At 46.6% G+C, this 18,379-nt stretch overlaps 2 non-coding genes across 2 annotated transcripts; both read left to right on the top strand.

The window, feature by feature from the left end:
* The first annotated feature begins 3,225 nt into the window (after nucleotides 1–3,225).
* Nucleotides 3,226–3,298, top strand: TRNAF-GAA (transfer RNA phenylalanine (anticodon GAA)). The gene has a single exon. It is a non-coding gene; the product is annotated as a tRNA-Phe (tRNA).
* Nucleotides 3,299–8,623: 5,325 nt separating this feature from the next.
* TRNAF-GAA (transfer RNA phenylalanine (anticodon GAA)) lies at nucleotides 8,624–8,696 on the top strand. The gene has a single exon. It is a non-coding gene; the product is annotated as a tRNA-Phe (tRNA).
* The last annotated feature ends 9,683 nt before the right edge of the window (nucleotides 8,697–18,379 follow it).

Raw genomic sequence — 18,379 nt, 5'->3', positions numbered from 1 at the left:
TTACCCTCATTTTACAAAGTCGGAAACATAAAGCAGAAGGAGGTTGTGGGATCTGCCCAGGGTCAAGTAAATTAGGCCTTGTCTATGTGAGAAACATGTGCCAATTTAGTAAAACAGGTGGAAAACACACTGTGGACACTTACCTCATTTTCAGAGTGGCTTTTCTTGTTTTCACATTAGCTAATTCATATCAATTTAAGCTTGCTTTAGCTTAGTGGGTTTAAAGCAAAGTCTTCCCATGGCTTGTTGGGCTGTGTTGGCTAAGCTGGACTAAACTCACACCCTAACTTGGGCTGGTGTCTGTATACAAGTTCTTAGTAGTAGCGAGGAGATACGGGATGCCTCAGGCCCAGCACAGCTCGTATCTCCCACTTATGGGGAATCCTCTTCCTTGACAGGTTTAGATTAGGTGTCCCCAGCAAAGAAGAGGCCACACTGGGATGTCCCCTGAGCACGTTTGGATCGATGAGCATCGTCAGGAAATGCAAAGTCAATGAAGGCACTGTAGGATTTTATTAATATAGCAGAGAGCAGAAGCACCACTTATATTTCAGTCACATTTCAGATGCCTGAGTTCCTGGTTTAGGCAGAAGGTTTTGGATTTAATCCTGTTTCTCCTTGTGGTCTCACACATTTGCTGTCACTCACTGCAGCTCACCTGGGAAAGCTCAGGATGGGCACGTCGCTGCGTGCCGTCCCAAGGTCTGTGTGTCCGCATGGGCAGTCAGGCAACACAGGGCTGATGTGGTTCAGCTGTCAATAAAAGTAACAAAATTATTAATAGTAGAAAAAGGAAACAATGCTGACAACTTGAAAAACAGGAGTTCCTCCATTGTTGTTTCCCTGCCAAGTGTAGAATTATCCACGTGTCTTTTTATTTTCAAGTAAAACAAAACAAAATAATCCTTCACAAATCTGAAACTGAATTTAAAGAGAGCAAAAGTGAGGATGTTCTCCTCCACCCTCACTTCTCTTCAGCTCCCTTCTTCTCTGAAGAGTTTTAATGAGGAATAATTGTGTCTGATTTTGCAGGTATGTTGTAATCAAGGATGTGAGCTTTCTCCACCCCGAAAGGAGCCCTACAAAAAAAATATGCTAGCAAGTAATTTCCCCAAAAACTCTGGCTCATGATCATAACTTGCATATTTTGAGGGAATACGGTCTCATGTCTTGCTGTGAATCTTCTGTTAAAAACTTAATTGCAGAAAATCAGCTGTACAAATGTGTGCTGCGTTTGTGCAGGACTCAGCGCAGCAATGGCTTGCTCAGTGGCTGCGCGTTGTAGGCGTTACGATAAAGTGTTACCTGGATTATGTACATTCATTTTTGAGAAAAAAATAGAAAGAAAGCACTGGGGCTGAACTAAGTTCGTTATGATTTGGGGTGTCTTTTTCATACGGTGGGTGTTTGGAAGGACGTGGGCAGGCAATTTCTGAGAACCTGTGATGGGGCACACGTGGGACTGGCACGTCCATGCCTGGGAATGGGATGCGCCTCTGTTTTAGGGATCAGGAACAAGGCTTTTCCAGAGAATAAGAGTCAGGTCTGCACCCTCCAGTGACTACACACAGGGCAAGGGATTCCTTGGAAGCACCTGTAAGTCTAAGGGCCTTAAGTTAGGTGAAGCGTGGTAGGGAGGTGTCTGGGTTTTTGGTGTTTTTTTGTTTGTTTGTTTGATTTAAATGGGGCACTACATAAAAGCAATGGAGCACATTGCAAAATCACAAGGAAGTCAGACCAAGAAAAGCTGTCCATCCTAAGCACTGAAAACGATTCCTGGGTCCGGATGTGGTGGTGTGGTATTCAGTGGCTTTCTGTTTTCCTGTAACCTTAGAAACAGCCATGACGAAAGAGATTGTGGAAAGAAATTTCTTTGCTTTCCCACCCCTTCAACCCTGGGGAATATAATAAGGAAACCCCAAGCTCCACAGTCAGGTGGGCTCTTTGGGAATGTGCCTGAACAACGGCAGCATTAGGAGACTTATGGTTTGGTTCAAGGAAGCTTTGGGGTAAAAATTGTGCCCTAGTCGGGGGGTGGACATTGTGCTTGAAACTGGCTGTGGGCAGGAAGCATCAGAGAGCAATGGCCATTCTCTTAAGATTCTAGAAAGATTTAGAAACTCATTTAATCTGATTGTTGGACAGATTTGGAGCTTACCGGGCGCTGGTCAAGAAGATGATTAGGATGGCTGTGGCAAGCATAAAGAAGGGAAGATTTTAGGCTAACTTACTGAATTTGGAGACCCAGAAGACCTGGGGTGTATGTCCAGCTCTCCATAGAGTTGCTCTGTGACCATAGCATGTTTCTTACCTGTGGAGAGGGATCATAGAATAACACAAAGGCTTGGGTAGGAAGGGACCTTAAAGATCATCCAGTTCCAACCCCCTGCCATGGGCAGGGACACCTTCCACCAGATCAGGTTCCTCAAAGCCCTGTCCAACATGGCCTTGAACACTTCCAGGGATGGGGCATCCACAACTTCCCTGGGCAATCTGTTCCGGTGTCTCACCAGCCTCACAGTAAAGAGTATCTAATATAAATCTAACCTTTTTCAGTTCAAAGCCATTATACCTCATCCTATCACCGCACTCCTGTTACATTAATAGTAGGAGTCTGAGGAGTGTCTGGGGGAGACCCTCCTGTTGAGTCACAAGGTTCAGACAGGACCCCCTTGCCTTCTAAACTCCTCCTCCGAGAGGAGTCTAGGTGCGGCTAAGTCCAGTCTTAGTCTCAGACTTGGTCAATGGTTTATTTTCTAAGGACTGTAGATGTAACCACCCATCAGAGTATTTATTGTTAGTAACTACTTTGGCAGATGTCCAGGCTGGTCATGTTCAATGAGAACGATCACGGCTAGATTAATGAATAGTACAATTTACTAAAGCAACAGATACAGAGGCTCTTTGGATTACTGGTGATAAATTTGCTGGCCACAAGGCACACAGAAATACCAAGGGTATAAATAACAGTGCTTGGCTACAAGTGCGTTAAAAAAAAAAAAAAAAAATGAAGCGACTCTAACGCATTTAAGGAGATTTAAGGTGACCCTATACAGAGGTTTCTAGCTTTCCCGGGGAAACTCTTGGTCTAACCAGGCATTCCAACCTTACCCAAAGGCATCCCAGTGGGGGGAAGAGAGGTTCAGCTCATCGACTGCTCCCAGAACTCAGAGTGGTACCCGATGGTGTCTTCCCTAAGTTTCTCTGAAAGTATTTTGGGGCAGTGCTGGAGTAGCTCAGCTGGGAGAGCGTTAGACTGAAGATCTAAAGGTCCCTGGTTCAATCCCGGGCTTCAGCAGTGGTTTAAAGGTTGGACTCGATGACCATTGAGGTCCCTTCCAACCTGTGATTCTGTGGTTTTTTTTACCTTTCAGGTGGAGCTTGAGTGACTCTAGTCGTACATACCTTTATTGTGGTTGGGGTAAAGGTCCCTCGCTTTACTTTTAAAAGCACAGACTAGAAGAAATTCAAAGCGCATGCCCAGTGAGGGGTGGTCACACCTTGGGGGGGGGGTGCTTTAGGGGTGGAGGTGTGTTTTGGTATTATCATGATATTACAATGAGCAAAGTTCACCAAAAGGACAGTATTTTGTCAAAAGCATGACGGACTCTTGGCCCAGGGTGGCAAATGTGCAGCACACCAGCTCCGTGGTACCTCGAGTTCCCATTTATCATGGAGCCTGGCCGCGATGCCTCCACAGCGCTCCACCCTCCGGACAACTCCTCTTGGAGTCAGTACGCCAAGTTCCCCTGGCGTTGCCAACATCTAAGGTTACGAGCCTAGGGAACTTCCGTGGAATGGATTGCTCCCATGTCAGCTGCACTCCAACCTGAAAGCTTCTTCCATGCTGTACCTTTTCTAAAAAACATAAGCTTAATTTCTAAGTGTCCTCCAGTGATAATTCCACATAATCCACCCTGTGACTACAGTCACCCAAGCTTCTCAGTTGGATGAGATTGGAGCCACCACATGGGATCTTAGTGTGGTGATTATCGACTAATAGGGGAGTGAGGCATTTTCCAATGCTCCACAGTCTAACATACAATATGATAGTTAAAACAAGATATACCAAGGTAAGGATCAATAATAACATGTCAACTGGATGAAGTAACTTGCTAAAGAGTCCTGTCGCAGTTGTTGACTATCTAAAAAGTGTGTCCCACCAGTGGTGTTCTCCATCCTTCTTTGCTCTTTCTAAGAGATTTTTGTGTCCATTTTCTTGAATTCTTTCCAGTAGTTGATTCAGGTCATCATGTTGCAACGGTTTCTTCACCAAGGTCAGGTTCATTCCAATGGTGGTAGGCAATAAATCTTGATACAATATATAGTTAGACTGTAACAGTTGATAAGACATAACAGGAACTGAATAATTGAAGTCACCTCCCATAATTTCAGTAAAATTACAAACACAAAGCGATTACCTGCCTCTACAGCGGTATTGTCTATAACTAGAAAGTCACAAAGGGTTCTCACACAAACACGCCCTTTCCCGATACATACACGTACAGTTTCAGGGCTTTCATCGGGTTGCATTTCAAAATGACAAACATTTTGTTCATTGTCGAGACAAATGTCTTGGGCTTTGATGGTGTTGCTCTCACAAATAAATCCTTGTTGCTCCCAGACAGCACATGCAGCAACATCAAGAGTGTGCCATTTGTTCCCATTTTGTTGGGCCCACGCTCTATGTTCCAATGGATAGAGTGTGGCTCCACTGTGATTTAATCCCAGCACAATGATTGGGTATATGGTGTATATCAAAGCATTGCGTATTGTCAACACAAAAGCTGTGGCTTTGCCTTCAGTAGGGTTGTAGGTGAAATTAACTGGATACCACCAGGACTGGAATTCTTTCTCAAATTTAGTTGCGTTATCCCAAATTATCTTTCGAATTTCAGTGGGCAGGGTGCCTCCCTCACCTTGTACAACTGCAGCGACTATAGATTTTATCCACAGTTGAGCCTGAATACAACTAAGAGCTAGAGAACCATTATTCTGGGTGGCACCAAGTGCATCTGTAATCAGCTGGTGGTTTTTCTCATTTACCTTTCCCCACTGAGGTAATACATACGATAAAAGCCATTGGTTGTTTCCCAGAACTGAAAGAGAAGATTGTAAAGTGTCTTTCAATGCATTTAAGTCACTGGTTACTGGTGCTAATTTATTAGCAAGTCTTTCAGCACCTATGTTGTTTAAGACTCCCAGTCCTGTTCCTAAGGCACCAGTCACATCTCTCTTTGATTGTTTTTGAGAGGTGAGGGTCCGTCCGTGCAACCATGCTGGTCATCCTGTATGCGATGTATCCAGGAATGGTGAACAGGCAGGTTTAATTGCAGAGATATTGACCTGCACTGCCAATTCCACTCGTTTGGGGGACCAGGACAGACTGAAGAGCACTCACTGTTGCCCTATGCTTTTAATTATGTAGGGACCAATGTTACTGATGTGAGGAGACAATTCAACAGGAGTTTGGGTGTGCTGATATAAGTGTTCAGTGTCAATTTTGAATTGAAAACCCAAGCTAAAGTGAGAGCTGGGGTCTGTCTTAACAGTGGAATTCTTTAATCACCAATCATCCACTCTCATCTGAGAAAGGTGATGTTGTTGTGTAGTACTATTGTAAACACATTTAAATCAGGTGAAGGTACATTAAAAAGCACATATGCTTCAACCCATGGCCACCCCGTCACACATGGATTCCACATATTATGCTCAGTAATCATAAAGTCAAATAATAATTCTACGCCACGTTTGCTCCAGAGACATATTTCAGAGGGTTTGCCGTGGGTAGAGTCATTGATTGTTCAACACCTTATCTGTATTCCTTCTCCTAGTGTGGCCTGCAGGGTCAAAATTTGGTGAATACCATGTTTGTTGTGGGACATTTTGATTCCATGGGTTTGCAAAGTCTCCCATCTCCATTCATCTTTCAGGTATGCCTCATTCTCCTGCATGACCAGAACAGCGAGATTGAGGCCTGCCTGATTTTTTAGTGGTGCAACACTCTCTAATTTAGAAGTGCAAGGTTCCAAAGATCGTGTGTCTGGAACAGAACGAATGTACTAATTTCGATTAGAAGGAGAAACATCATGTGCGCTGCAAGACAAAAGGGTGAAACTGGTCCCGGTGGAGTCTTTCCCAGACAGGTTACGCCATAAGAAAGGGTGATTCCTGTAAATGTAAAACAAAAGGAAGCGTGCCTAGTTGAGTATCCAACCGACAGGGTTATTATCTTGTTTTCCAGTGTATAATCCTGTAAGATATTCTCTCGGCTCAATATGAACCTTTGGGGCGATGGCATTAGCAGATACACAAAAGGGTCTCATTTTGGGGCAGCTCCCTGTATCGGTGTCACGATCTCGGCGATGTTTGGAGCTGCGGCAGTTGAAGGTGCGGTATTACCATTTAACTGTCAGTAATGCACTGTGAAATGCCATTGCCCAGTTGACTTCTTTACTGGCCACACCGGTGAATTATAAGGTGAATGAGTCCTTTTGATGATGCCTCTTTCCTCTAATTCTGTTACCACCCCGTCAGTCCCTGTAATTGCTGCTGCGGGTAACGGGCATTGCCGGACATTGATGCTATGAGAGGTGGGTAAGCGTACAGATGCTTCTAAGAGATTTAATCTAAGTCTGACCCTATTTCATTTCCTGCAAAACTCCACACTGCCCGTCTGGGGGTTTCCACACCCGTCCACGCAGTATGTCAAATGCCAGAATGTCAGTGAGCGCTGCACCAACTAATATCTCTGCCCTGGTTAGTCTTTGTTCCCCTGGTAACCAGAGACTGATTTTTGTGGTGGGGCACTCCTTTATCGCACCCTCAATTCCTGTGTATTTAACCCTGCGCTGGCCGGGTTGTATGCGATCTTGGGTGTTTGCTGCAAGTAGTTTCAGACTATCAGGAAGACCGCAAATAAGAGGGGTTAATCGTGCCGGGTCGATGGGAGCTGGCATCAGGGATTTCCTGAACTTGTCTCTTTCGTACCTTGCCTGTGTGCAGGCTGCTTTCTGTACTGACGCAGCCAGATCAGAGAAGCCAGTAGTTTTAATCTCCAGCAGTTCTCCTCTCTCCTGAGGTTCCATACCACCTGCCCAGTATGCAACCCGTGCAGTTAAGGAATAGCTGTGATCTCCTGGCGTGGAGCTTAAGAATACTCCTGGTCCCCAATAGCCTCCTGCTTCATCTTCATCTAGCACAATTTAGTGTCCCCCTGTCAGAGGAACTCGCCACATATACTCAACTTCAGATTCACCTGCTCGCCTTGAATATTTCTCCTGGATGTTTGCCAGTTCTGCAAACTGGGAACTGTGGGCACAGTAGTGCGGATCTCCTCCTCCTCAACAGCTGTCTCAGTTTTAATCAAGGATCCTGAAGGAACTGGTTCTGGTTCGGGATCGGGGTTTCTGCAATCTCATCATTGCTGTCAAGCCAAATATCCCCATCCCAGGTCCCAGGGTCTGTACAGGGCATTAATCTGCAAATCTGCTTAACTGGGGTGGAAGGTTGCACTTTATCTATCAGCCAATTCAACTGTTGATTAAGATAGTTATTTTCACTCACAACTTGATTATTTTCATTTGCAAGTCGATAATTTTCACTCGCAAGCTGATTATTTTCACTCATAAGTTCATCAGCTAAGGTTCCTAGTTTTTTGCCTGTCTCCCTCTCAAAGGCCAGTGATGATTTTAATACTTCATTTTCTGATTTTAAAGCTGTATATTCCACATTTGAAATTTGTTGGGGAGCAGGGGATTCCTTACCGTCGTGCTGAGCGCAGGACAAACAGGCTCCTAACACCACACAGATTAAACATTTACTGTTTGCTCCCAGCCATTGCACAGCCTGACACTGCTCAATGTGTTCTACCACTTTCTCTTCATCCTTCCAAAATTTTTGAGCCCACTCGTTCCCAGCCTGGGAAGGGACACATCTGTGTTTTTGCAGCAATTTATCCGTGGTAACCCTGCCAATTACACCAATTTTCTGTTGCATTAATAGTAGGAGTCTGAGGAGTGGCTGGGGGAGACCCTCCCGTTGAGTCATGGGGTTCAGACAGGACCCCCTTGCCTTCTAAACTCCTCCTCCGAGAGGAGTCTAAGTGCAGCTAAGTCCAGTCTTAGTCTCAGACTTGGTCAATGGTTTATTTTCTAAGGACTGTAGATGTAACCACCCATCAGAGTATTTATTGTTAGTAACTACTTTGGCAGATGTCCAGGCTGGTCATGTTCAATGAGAACGATCACGGCTAGATTAATGAATAGTACGATTTATTAAAGCAACAGATACAGAGGCTCTTTGGATTACTGGTGATAAATTTGCTGGCCACAAGGCACACAGAAATACCAGGGATATAAGTAACAGTGCTTCGCTACAAGTGCATTAAAAAAAAAATACTAATAATGAAGCGACTCTAATGCATTTAAGGAGATTTAAGGTGACTCTATACAGAGGTGTCTAGCTTTCCCGGGGAAACTCTTGGTCTAACCAGGCATTCCAACCTTACCCAAAGGCATCCCAGTGGGGGGAAGAGAGGTTCAGCTCATCGACTGCTCCCAGAACTCAGAGTGGTACCCGATGGTGTCTTCCCTAAGTTTCTCTGAAAGTATTTTGGGGCAGTGCTGGAGTAGCTCAGCTGGGAGAGCGTTAGACTGAAGATCTAAAGGTCCCTGGTTCAATCCCGGGCTTCAGCAGTGGTTTAAAGGTTGGACTCGATGACCATTGAGGTCCCTTCCAACCTGTGATTCTGTGGTATTTTTTACCTTTCAGGTGGAGCTTGAGTGACTCTAGTCGTACATACCTTTATTGTGGTTGGGGTAAAGGTCCCTCGCTTTACTTTTAAAAGCATAGACTAGAAGAAATTCAAAGCGCATGCCCAGTGAGGGGTGGTCACACCTTAGGGGGGGGTGCTTTAGGGGTGGAGGTGTGTTTTGGTATTATCATGATATTACAATGAGCAAAGTTCACCAAAAGGACAGTATTTTGTCAAAAGCATGACGGACTCTTGGCCCAGGGTGGCAAATGTGCAGCACACCAGCTCCGTGGTACCTCGAGTTCCCATTTATCAGAGAGCCTGGCCGCGATGCCTCCACGCTCCACCCTCCGGACAACTCCTCTTGGAGCCAGTACGCCAAGTTCCCCTGGCGTTGCCAACATCTAAGGTTACGAGCCTAGGGAACTTCCGTGGAATGGATTGCTCCCATGTCAGCTGCACTCCAACCTGAAAGCTTCTTCCATGCTGTACCTTTTCTAAAAAACATAAGCTTAATTTCTAAGTGTCCTCCAGCGATTATTCCACAACTCCCTGAAAGATGCATTTTGAAATTGCACTAAACCTTCCACTAGCAGTCTGCAGATAGAAATGCATGCCACCAGAAATTTAATTTACTTCTTTAGGTTGGCTTGTAGCTATGCATTTAGTAGCCTGGACATGATGGTGGTACATCTTTCCTTATCTGTCAGCATTAGATAGAGTTTTTCCTCAGCCAAAGAAACCAAACCATGAATGTGATACGGTGATATACTCACTGGGCTCCTACTTTTCATTCCCTGCAGTACACAGGTGTGCAGTTGGCGCTGGGAGGGGAAGAGCAAAGGGAATTTGCTGAAAATGAGAGGAATTGGTTCAGGTGACATGTCAGATAATGTTACCTGAAACTCACAGTGAAGCAGGGGTAGGTGCAGCCCTGTTGTGCATAAGGAGGAGGACGGCCATGGAAACAAACAGCTGACACTGAGCCATGTGAAATGGGAGTGTGTCCCATGCTGTCTAGGGCTGGTGGCACGTAGAGCTTCCTCAGGACCCTTTATTTTCTTGCAAAGACTCTTCCATCATATCCTATTTAGGAAGTGCACAGAAGTGGGGGAAAAATGCAGGTATCTTCAGATCACCTGTTTTTCTACTCTTGCCTCTCCTTGTACTTTGGGTATCTCCCTTTGGTCTGTTCCTTTGTGGTGGAGTAATCCCAGCCTTGCTCACTTGGGATGGGCAGAGCCTGTGAGTCCTGCTCACCAATGACCCTTCCTTGAGGGACAGGGGACAGTGCCTTTGGGGATCGCTACCCTCAGCTCTCCCTTGCTGCATGGACGGCTGGTGTGCTCATAAGCCTCTGCTATTTTCCGGCATGATGTTCAACCTAAGTTCAAGTCTATACTAGTTTTGAAGTTTAAAAATGCTGCAGAGGTTTGGGTGCATTGCAAAGGCAGCTCAGCTGTCCGTGCAGGGGGGAGTTTGGTCATCACGTGGGAATGGTAACTTTGTCAGGCTTTTCCAGTAAAGCTGGCTTGCCTTTGTTCATCAAACAATGCTCTTCATGATGCACTTTATGCTTCGGATTGTTTCTTGAATGTATTTGGCTTTTAAGGCCCCCCAGAGCAGATTCTGATGAGAGCTCGTGGTCTCCTGCGAGCCGAGCACTTCACTTAGGGGAATGCTGGCAGTCCGGCCGCTTGCAAACGGTGGCATCAATCCTCTTCTCTGCTGTAGCTTCCGAAGGCGAGGGGAGGGAGCGCAGCCCGCCGGGCAGCCCGGAGGCGCGGGCGGGGAGCGGCGGGCAGCCCCCGCGGCGCGGCGGTACCATGGACAGCGGTGGGGCGCCGCGTCCCCCACCCGCGGCCGCCCCTCGCGGGGACCGGCCGGGCTCCCAGCGCGCCGCGGGCCAGACGCGGCCCTTCTCCTCCCGAGGCTGATGGCGTGACGTACCACCCCCCCACCCCCCCTTCTTCGTGCCCTTGGGCTTTGAGAACTTTTCCTTGTGGCAGTGGCTTTCCTCCAGCTGCGCCGGCTGCTGTGAAGTCTTTACAACACCACCTGGATTAAAAGTGTAGGGTAGGGTACCTGCCCACTTGTTTGCACATGAGGTGTTGTCCATCTGCCTTAGGCAAAAAGGAGTCTTTGTTCATCAAACAGCGATGAACAAAATTCTCTCCGAAAGCAGAGAACGGCTTCTTGAAATCTCTCCTCCGACACCCATACGGAGCAGTGCCCCTGTATCGCTGCAGAGAGCTGGAACGTGAGGAGGAAAAAATCTATAATAGCAGATATAAATATCTGAAGGGTGGGTGTCAGGGGGATGGGGCCGGGCTCTTTTCAGCGGTGCCCAACGCCAGGCCAAGGGGCCACGGGCACAAGCTGGAACACGGAAAGTTCCCCCTGAACATGAGGACAAACCCCTTCCCTGTGCGGGTGCCAGAGCAGGGGCACAGGCTGCCCAGGGAGGCTGTGGGGTCCCTTCCCTGGAGACATTCACCCCCCGCCTGGACGCAGCCCTGTGCCCCTGCTCTGGGGGTGCCTGCTCACGCAGCGGGTGAGATGGGGTGAGCTCCAGAGGTCCCTTCCACCCCCTGCTGTTCTGGGATGCTGTGATTCTGTATTTCTGAGAAAGGGGATTCGGCTGGTTGCTGAGGCTGGGGATCTGCTGGCAATTCTAGCTCTAAAGAGTTTATTATAGCTCTAAAGGGCCAAGGGCAGGCCATGGGGCTTGTTCTGGTAGTAAAGGGAGGTTACCTATTGTGGCATACCCTCTGCTCACCAGGAGGAAGAAGTGCTGGGAAATGATTAGAAAATATCTTCACGTTGCATGTTAAACACCTATAATTTAACATATAGAAAAAAACCCATCTTTGAGCCTGGGGAGGAACAACACGCAACAAAGTGGCTGCAGATGTTAATCAGGCTTAGTGGAGAACACAAAAGAGTTTAAACTGCAAAAGAAAGGTAATTGCAAAACCTCAGGTGAGAAACCCACCTCCAAGCATTATTCTACTACACCTCCGATCAGGACATTGGTGCTGAGTGTGGAGAATTGAGGACATCAAAGCAGCAGCTATGCATAACCAAGGAGCACTAATAATTGCTGAGAAACTAGTCTGGTGATCTCATAAGTACAAGAAATACAAAAGGGGTGCCAGGTCCTCATGTGATGCATGTAGCCAACGAAGCTGTGGAAATCACCCAGATTTCTTCTGCTCTTAGTGTATATTATGCTGTACATTCATGGCTAGTTGTACATTTTTACACCAGATGGGCGCTTGGCCATCAGCTGATTGCTTCTATATGGGTGTTTTCTGGTTTAGTTAGGTTTAAAGAGTGATTCGTCTCACACTTTCAGCAAATAGAAATAAATGCCTGTGGGGTCTAATGCTTTGCCATGACCAAGCTGTATTGTGGCCGTACCAGCCTTGTCTGCAACAGTATTCAGTGTGGAGCATTGGTTCTGGGGCCAAGGAAGGCTACCCATGGCGGATGGGCAAGATGATCTGTGGGACAGTTGTTCTTGGATGCCATCAGCACAGCTGTTCAAGCACTGAAAGGACATAACTGGGTGACAGAGCAGTGGAACAGGCTGCCCAGAGAGGCTGTGGGGTCCCTTCCCTGGAGACATTCACCCCCCGCCTGGACGCGGCCCTGTGCCCCTGCTCTGGGGGTGCCTGCTCCAGCAGGGGGTGGGACGGGGTGAGCTCCAGAGGTCCCTTCCAACCCCCACCAGTCTGGGATTCTGTGATTAAATGCTTGATCTGTATTCCAGAAGTACATGGAGGTTCCATCAAAGATCATGGCCACGTTGTGCTTGGCGCTGTACGAACACAAGCTCCTTGGCCTGAAGTGTTTGTAACGCATAGAGGGACAAAACAGACAAAGGCTAGATTATGGCTCCCTTTCTCAGGTGGGAAGTGATTCAGGCTTTGCAATATCCAGTCATTTCAGACTAAGGAATGGAGGAGCCCGTATGCGTTGGCTATCACAGTATGCCGTAATCCAGAGGCAGGTCCCTCTGCATTAGGGCAACCAGAGGCGTTCAGGTTTCCTGAACCCTGCACTGGTGCTGGGTGTCAGGGAAAGATGGTCCTGGCAGAGGCTTTCTTCTCATGTTTGGCACCTCGATGGTACGAGCACGTATGTATAAGGGAGGATGTTACGATTCTGGGAAGGATATGTTCTTGGGTTCTTCTACCCCTCTGAAGTTGAGGGAACTGGCAGTGGTTTGCCCTGGAAGACTGGCTCTGCTTGGCAGTCCCACCTGTAAGAAAAAGAGGTGTGGAAGACTCTGAAATGGTAAGGTCTTGGGCCTCCCATGGTTGCAGTCTATATCATTTAAGAATCTCCTATCATCTCCTCGCTAATAAGTCTTCTAATTTATACCGATCTATTGGCTGGTCTTCTGTAGTATCAGAGCTATCTTTGGGTACCACCAGTTGATTGTCTCTGGGTGCTGCCCTGTATTAGGCAATGTTATATCTACCACCAAAGCTTTCATGGGACCTTGGGGACAGGCTTCCTACATGCCCGGACAAGCATTACAAAAACTGTTTCTCAGTGCGAGTTTCCCACAGCCAAAGAAATTCCTTACAGGGGCCACACCTGCCTCTGAACTTGTTTAACACCAGCCTACTAAATGGGTGAAGCTGATAGGGACTGGAACCCACTGGAAAACACGCAGCCCAGCCCAATCTGAACATCTTTACCTGGGGCAAAACTTTCCTCCGCAGAGAAGGCGACAGATGTCAACTCCAGTACTCTGCTTCTCTTGGCGTGCTCTTCCACCCTGGGGAAGAGAGCTGAGGCACACAGGAGGTATCAAATGGAGAATCCCAGCACTGGCAGTGAGATACGTAACTCTGCACAAAGGCAGTTCAAAATTATTCCTCATTAGAGATTTGAGGTGGGCCTGCAGGGGAATCTGGGATCTGAAGCCCCTCTATGACATTCTTGGGTGGGTTGCGATGCTTCTGTTTTCCTGGCTACAAATACACCCTTTTTGTTTTTCACTTGGAACAAGTTTTTCCAGGTCTGGAAGTGTCCCAAGTGAGAATAAAAACCTGACATCTCAGCTGCTTAAAGAGTCATGGGAACACCTTTGAGAGATTTTAGTGTCATTTTTCCTGAGCCTGAAAACAAAACCTGGTCTGCCCCTCGCTTTTGAACCAAGACCCTGAAATTCAGGGCAATGGGAATGAAGACAACTGAATTGAGTATTTTTGGTAAAAAATATTTTTGTCTGAAAAAGGTTTTATCCCAAATACCACCTTGGATCAAAAATACTTGTGATTACGGGTTCAAATTTTGAAACAGCTTAATTTAGAAAATAAAATGAAATAAATTATACTTTTCTAGTTGCCTTCTCCACATAAACATTTTCCTGTTTAAATTTTCAATGGCATTTTTAGGTTAAACATTATCTTGATATTGTGTAAAGGTTAAATTATACAAAATGGAGCAAAGGATTTACTCCAGCTTGAGTTTGTGACCTCTATGGAATTATTTTGTTTACTGATTTTTCTACCTGAAAAATCAAAGAGGGTTTTTTTGTTTTGTTTTGGGTTCCCTCCCCCCCCACTTTTTTTGGCTGCAGAGGTGAAGAGTCAGTTTCTCAAGCTGCCAGTGAGGACCCAGACCTGTATTGGTCTGCATGACTGAGTTTCACAAGATGTGATTATATTTATGCGATCCTTTTGCAGTGAAGCTGAGATCCCCTGATACTTGGAAGGGGTTAAAATGTAGAAAAACAGATGACAGACTTAGTGAACTGCCTTTTTTTTTTTTTTTTGGCATACTCTGGTTATTCACCTAAATAGAAGACGGAAAACTTTTATTTTTTTCTGCATGTCTCTTGGGACTTTCCCCTCCTTTTACCTGTTGCAATCTCCCTTGTACATCGTGATGTCAGCGTTGTTGGCTGCTGCTTCTTTACTTGTCCAGGACGTAGAAATTCCCAGTCTAGCCCAGACTTGCAGTCTATTTTAGTCTGCTGTCCAACACCAAACAGGTGTAAAATCCCTGCAGTCAGCAGAGGCAGGGCAGTTGAACGCAGAGGTCCAGTGGAGCTGTTTGACTCTTGTGCCTCTGCAAACTGTCTGTCAGGAATCCTTAAGCTGTTGATTGCCAAGAACTGGGGAAACGCACCAAGGGAATGCTTGTTTTGCACTTGTCCTTGCTACGTTATCGTTGAGTATACTCTTTCCTGGATTATGCTCCATCCCTGTGATGGAGCCAGGGAGTGAGAGTAGATGGACTCGTAATGGACTGTGGTAGTCCATTGGTCTAAAAGTGTAGTGTTAGCTTAATTCTTCAGTGTGAGAGTTAACTTTGACTGCATGAAACCCACCATAGCTAGCTGCTGAATTAGTTATCTTTGAATCTAGCTGGGGCCTAACCCACAATGGGTTGGGGAGGGCATCTGCATGACCTTTTCTTAGTTTCAAAGGAGCTTATATACTAGCTTTAACCATTGAAAAGAGGACCTGGAGTTTTCCTGACCACTGGGGAACGTGTGGACATGGCAGAGAATGGGACAGTGCTTCACTCCTAGGCTGCATTCAGCCAAAACACAGCCACGTACATGGGGTAGTTCCCAACAGACGCTTGAGAAGAATTATCTGGGTGGTTAAGTTGGGGGCGCAGGTTCCTTGGCTCACTTTATGCTTTGTCAAGACCTTTCCTGCATAGTTCTCAAGCTAGTGGTAGGATTTTCCATCTCATTTTCCCTTCACAAGGTGGAGGACGACTGTGGTGGTGCTACGTCTGAGGACCAGGCCCTTTGGCTTGGTTAGATTCTCTTTTCACCTACTTACTGATGCGCAACTGAAACTATCCCTGAGTTTGGCTGAGGGCCATGTGAAACGATGTGGTTGCAGCTGGTGGAAAACTTCTGAGTGGAATCCTATGGGAACGAAAGGGAGCACCTACTGTGGGGTCCAGAGCTGCCGCTGTGTCAGGCAAGGCATGCAGGTATGGAGTGAAACTGTAATTTTTCAAGTAGGCTTTTGCATAAGAGCACCTTGGTTTTTGCAGGATGCTGAGTTTTAGGCTGAAGCGTAAACACAGACAGAAAAGGCTTGTGAGTTTCAGAGCTGCAGCCCATGAACCTACATGTGTGTGCAGGTTTGCATGTCACGTTTGAAGCTTGCTTAGATCCATCTGTTGTGCTGAATCACATAAGCAGGTGAGTTATCTCAGTAAGATGGGAATCTTTCCTTTCCCCTTCTTGCAGCTGGATCATGACTGTGTCTTTGGCAAAACTCCCTTGCGGGTTAATGACTTAGAAAGCCCTGTGCTTTGCCTGGCTCTGATAAATGACTAATTAATAATAAGCATTTCTTTGAGAAAGAGGGTGGAACTGGTGAGGGACATTTTGTCTGCAGTTGTGTCTCAAGCAAGATCTCTGGAAGTCTTGAATAAGTGCTAGGAGGATTTGATACTTGAAGGGGCTCATATTACCACTCCATGTGGAGTAAATGTTGTCTCACTTCATGCTGCCTCTGTGCAAAACTTGAGTCAGGATCACCAGGGCCTTCTCCACTGTGACTCCTTCATAGTCCTGTCCATGGGAGCACAGGTAACCTGCCCATCAGGAATATTATTCCATGAAAACACCCTAGTGGGATTTACAGGGTTCTCCCTCCATGCAGTACCCTCTTCTCTTGTGATGAAGACATCAATAGGTCTTGTGGGAAGGGTAGGAAAGGACTTGTTGAACTTATTATAGATCTTGTTCATGAACTGTCATACTCTAGTTAGGAAGGGTCCCTGTACCACACAGCACAAGTTCTGCTTTATTTAAAAAAAAAACAAACCCAAACAGGTGTTTCAGATTTAATGATTTTTTTACAAATCTTTGTTGTTTTTCCATGAGACTTTTGAATTTAAACTAACCGTGGGTCTGACTCACTTGTGTCTCAGACATTTGTGTATGAAACTGGGCTAGGCTGTAAGAGAGGTCATGCAGTTTGCCTTCTTTCCTCCAGACATTCAGTGGGGAAGAATCTAGATCAGCGTTCAAAAAACCAGCAACGTGGTCCTGGAACTGAGACCCAGGAACTAGTCTGACGTTAAAAAGCAAACAGGAATCCCTGCTGGTGCCGGTACAAAGGAGGTGGAGATGGAGCAGGGAAGAGAGTGGAAAGCTGGAGAGATAAATGACTGGTGCTTCTCAGATCAGTATTTGCAGTAGTGCCTCCATGTGACCAACATTTGGCTTCAGTGCTCCAGTCCCCTGCTCCTATTAGTCTCTCTGATTACCCTGCGAGGCGCATGAGGGAGAGACAGACTTTTGCTGTCAGAGCAGAGCTTGAAGAGCGTGCTTGACATATGGCCTCGGGAGAAACAAAGTGCTGATTAGCCGCTTGTGTGGCGAGAACCATTCTTCAAGGGGAGGAAATGAGGCAGGGGTTGGGGGGGAATCCATGATCCCCTACCTCTGGGTGTGCTGCCTGGTGCACTTCAAAACACAGTTCTCTGAGCAGGGTCTAAACTGAGGCTACCAGGGCTCTGGTAATGCCTAGGAAAGCAGAGAAATCCACTCTGTAACCGAGAACAGGCTCTGGAAAATGCCAGGCTGGTTCTGTACTGAGATCGGCGTGACACCAGGACTTGTCAGCATGTGTCCTGCACCGTGTGTCTGCTGGCTCATCATGCACAAGACTACTGGAGTGGAGCTCTACTCGCTCCAGGTGTTGCACAAACTGGGCTGGAGTGACTGCATCCTAGCGGGAGGTCAGATACCTGCGCGCAGATAACCTTGCCTTTCAAGGTCCTCTTGCCCGTCAGACCCAGCTCTGCTGCTGGAGGATGCAGTATTAGGGGCAGTGGGGCTTCTAGGTCATCTCCTCCAGCTGCAGGAGGAGCCTGGCCAGGCAGGAATGCAGTTTGGGAGAGTTTTATAGAGACTGGGAGGTTAGACACCCCCAGTAATTAAAGACCTCAGCACAGCTGAGAAGGTTTAAAGGAACTGGACGAAGGTGACAGTGGTAGCTTAATTTGGATACTGCTGAACCTTTGAGTTGGGCCTTGCTGCGTGTGTGATCTTTTAGCATAACCTGGGCATCGTGTATAAACACGTCTCTGACCTTGGGCCTGCAGACCTCATTGCCTCGAGGAAATGCTGAGTCCGTGAACTCGTCAGATTTTAGGCCTGTGGAGTGAGGACGAGACCCACCCTCAGATGCATTAGATAGAAAGAATTAGGAGACGTGAGAGAAAAATCTGATGCAACAGCTGACCTCAGAGGAAAGAAGGAAAGGGAAAAGGTTCAAGGTAATGACTTTCCTAGGCATTTTTTTTCTCATTATTTTCTTTATTAGATGGTTTCTTGTAAACCCTTCCTATAGCACACATTATTATTGCCCACAGTCTAAATAGTGACGTTACTGAACCTCTAAAGTTTTGTCCCTGTGATGCATAAAAGAAACCTCCTGTGCTGAGTTATGCAACAGAAGTATGCGTTTGGCATGTGTCGCACAATATAAGTGCCTTTGGCTCATGTTTGCGCAGTTTAGAGGAGTCCAGCCAAAAGGAGGCAACAAGGGAAGCTATCTTCCAGTGCAGCTCCTTGCAGGAGAGAAGTTTGCTGTGGGACATCCTTTCTCAGCTGCAGTGACA

The sequence above is a fragment of the Phalacrocorax carbo genome, chromosome 4 (assembly GCF_963921805.1).
Source record: "Phalacrocorax carbo chromosome 4, bPhaCar2.1, whole genome shotgun sequence".
Classification (NCBI taxonomy): Eukaryota; Metazoa; Chordata; class Aves; order Suliformes; family Phalacrocoracidae; genus Phalacrocorax; species Phalacrocorax carbo.
The sequence above is the reverse complement of the archived record's forward strand: the minus strand, read 5'-3'. Positions and strand labels throughout refer to the sequence as shown.